The 3,723-nt window shown below is 33.7% G+C and overlaps 1 pseudogene; it reads left to right on the forward strand.

Annotated features, from left to right (window-relative positions):
• LOC110287247 overlaps nucleotides 1-3,723 on the forward strand; it is a 14,480-nt pseudogene continuing 10,757 nt past the window's right edge.

The following is a 3,723-nucleotide window of genomic DNA, read 5'->3' on the forward strand; positions in this document are numbered from 1 at the left end:
ATGGACAGTAGGAAGCACTTCTCAACCTATAACTTTGATGATGGTGAAGAAGAATAGGATGATGGTCTGGAGTATTCAGAACACTCTACTCTTACAGGTACAATTTATCTAGTTCTGAATATTGATGGTATCCTATAATTCAATTTATTTTTGTGTCTTGGGGAAGGGGGCTGGTGAGATGATAATTTATAGGATTTAGTTCTCTCCTCCCCCATGTGTGTGTCAGATATGAGTCATGTGGATTTTAGGCTTGGAAGTGAGCTGTGCTACCTTACCTTCCAAGTCATCTTACCTGCATGGTTCATTTGATTTTTTTTTTACATAGTTGCTTGAAATAGAATAAAAGGTACATATTTCCATGCACTTCGTTTATTCTTATTTGTTCCTCACAAGCCTGTATCAAAGTCTTAGGAATACATATGGTACTTCACCTCTACAGTTTTCACACATCAATAAATTGTAAATAACTTAAAGTGGTATTACCTCAGAAAGACTTAAAAAATCTTCCTATAAAACAGAAAAAATTTAAGATATTATTTCTTCTAACCTTCAGAATAATATTGCATTTATGCTTTTGCTTAAAATACAGTGTTGGAAAATGTCTGAAAGAACTACAAATAAAATTGATATTTTATTTAAATGAACAAAAATAGCATATTTAATTTCATTTTTTTAATTTTTTCTTGTTCAATGCAGTAAGAAGCCTAGTATTTAGTAATACTGAGAAGGCATTGGTTCCTCCAAGAATGNGTTGTAGAGATACAAGGTAATATATTAATTTTTGCCTGCTTAAAAATTATTTCATAACGTTAATCTCAGCAATGCGGAGGTGGAGGCAGGAAGGTAAGATGTTCAGTGACATTCTCAGCTACATAGCTTTCTCATGATAATCTTTGCCTGAGTTCCCATTGAAAAGAAAAACAATTACAAATAAGAATAGGAACAGTTTATTCCGTTTTATCTAACAAGTATTGTATATGCTATTTTACACGTGATATTTCCTTGAAATCAAGCATTTTTTTATTATAAACATTCAATTGAAAGGTTTAGCTTTGTTAGTGATAGGTATCAAATCTAGTGCTTTGAACATTGGAGTGATGCTTGACCATTGAATTAAACACCCAGCTTTAACTTTTTAAATGTAATTTCTTTACAGAAATGAAGTAAAGAATAGGATGGAAAACATTGGAGGTACATTTTTTATGTATATGTATCTGGAGAAAGTTGTTTAAAGCTATAGATGGTTAATGTGCTAGAGGATTATTTATGCTTTATTCTCAGTGACAGAGTTTTACTCTTATATTTTTGACTTGCCATTGGAGATTTTCTTAGTTANCTTTTTCCTTGATAGGAAAAGTAAAGCTGGTATATTTGAGTGACTTAAAAGGAATTGTAGAAAGTGAAATGGATGCAAAGCTTTTATAAAAAGTAGTTNTTTGGATTAACAGATTTATACATACACATCTTTGTGTATATCAATTCTTCATTTAGCCTATTCTCTAGGAATCCTCCTGGGTTCCTTTCTCCCTCCCAACTTCTTTATCTTTTAACATGGTGTCTTTATTGTNACAGGCTCCCAGAACTTTATAGACTCCCAGAAATTTAATAGATCCTGAGATCTTAGCACAACTGATGCCATGATAGAAACACCATTCAGGCCTTGAATTCCAACAAGTGGGAAGAAAATCTTCCTGTCTTAGTCAGAGTTACTATTGCTGTGATGAAAAAAAAAAAATGACCAAAGCAACATGGGAAGCAATACATTTATTTGGCTTACTATTCTAAACCAAACTTCATCATTTAAGGAAGTCAGAACAGGAACTTAAAGAGGGCAGGAACCTGGAGACAGAAGCTGGTAAGAGAGCCATGGAAGATTGCTGCTTACTGCTTGTTCTTTTATGGCTTGCTCAGCTTGCTCTCATATAAAACAGAGGAACATGTACCAAGGGATGTCACATTGACATATATATATATATATATATATATATATATATATATATATATATATGTGTGTGTGTGTGTGTGTGTGTATACATATATATATATACATATACACATACACACACACATATATATATACAGACAGACAGACATAGACACACAGACACACACTCAAAGAGAGAGTGGGGTGACACTGAGAGAGACACTGAGAGAGATGAAGAGATCTGAATCTTCTCCCATCACTAATTAAGAAAATGCCCTATAGGCTTGCCCCATATTAGAGAGGTATTTCCTTATTTGGGGATATCTTCACTCAGATGAGTTTATGTCAAATTAATTAAAAACAAAAACAAACAAAAAAAAACAAAATCAACTACAAAAACTGCTAGCTCATCTATCAAAACAGTAACAATGGCAAAGTCAATGATTCTAGGATATGACTGGGAAAGTCTCTGAGTGAAACTTTTATATGGATACTATCCCTGCTTTTTTGCTCCTGTAGTCCCATTACTTCCTGAAATGCCAACCAGGATATGATTTTTTTTTTAGCACAAAAGGCTAAGAATTGTAAGGCTCAGGGCTGCATGATCTGGACAAATTCTCCATACATCCCCTAGCCTGAATCTATTCAGCTTTAAGTGTATCTATGTGATGGTCTCTGGTGGGATCACCTGGCTCAGGCTGGCCTCNAACTCAAAGGCATATACCTGCCTCTGCCTGTACCAGACTCTTTTATGATGTATATATTTAGCACACTGAGNCCAATTAGTCTTGCCCATATCATTTTAACAATAAATTATGTATCAAAAATAAAAGACAGCTTTATAGGTCAGTGAGAGATCTTTAATCAGATGTAAAAAATCACAATTATCCATTTTATGAACTTTGTAAGAGACAATACTCATATTTGATCTCTTATGCAGCAACCTTTTTTTTGAGATTATAATATGACATTTCCCCTTCTTCCTTCCAAACCCTCTGATATATGCAACCCTTGTTTTATTTCAAATCATGGTCTCTTTTCTTTTTAAAATCTTCTATGTTTTTCATTAATTTTGACAATTAAAGAAACACCTCATCCAGGTTAGGAGACAATATTCTTTAAAAAACAGCTATAATTTCTTCCTTTTCAGGGATAATTTATACTTTAAAGACTTTTTGGAGTATTCCCCAGCTGGATTTTATCAAAGTACTTGTTTGGTAATTTATTATAGATGCTGAAACGTAAAATATTTATATAATAGTTAAGTTTCATCATAGGTAGTGACAGTTGATTATGGTAGAAAGGTGGATCTTTGGCAAACATTATTTGAAGTCTTAAAATTTTTACAACTTGTAAATATGTCCTATAAAAACTTCACAAAATTATTTAAAATATTCTTAATAATTACTAAACTAAGATTTCTTCCATCTTTAAATTTGCTCGCATTTGTAAAATGTGCATTTCAAATATCATTGCTGTATTATGGATAAATTTTTTGTTATTTTTTTATTGGTATTTTCTGGATTTGCATTTCAAATGCTATCCCAAAAGTCCCCCAGACCCCCCCCCCAACTCCCCTACTCACCCACTCCCACTTCTTGGCCCTGGCATTCCCCGTTACTGAGGCATATAAAGTCTGCAAGACAAAGGGGCCTCTCTTTCCAGTGATGGCTGACTAGGCCATCTTCTGATACATATGCAGCTAAATACATGAGCTCCGGGGGTACTGGTTAGTTCATATTATTGTTCCAACAATAGGGTTGCAGACCCCTTTAGCTCCTTGGGTACTTTCTCTAGCT

This window comes from Mus caroli, chromosome X (genome assembly GCF_900094665.2).
Source record: "Mus caroli chromosome X, CAROLI_EIJ_v1.1, whole genome shotgun sequence".
NCBI lineage: Eukaryota > Metazoa > Chordata > Mammalia > Rodentia > Muridae > Mus > Mus caroli.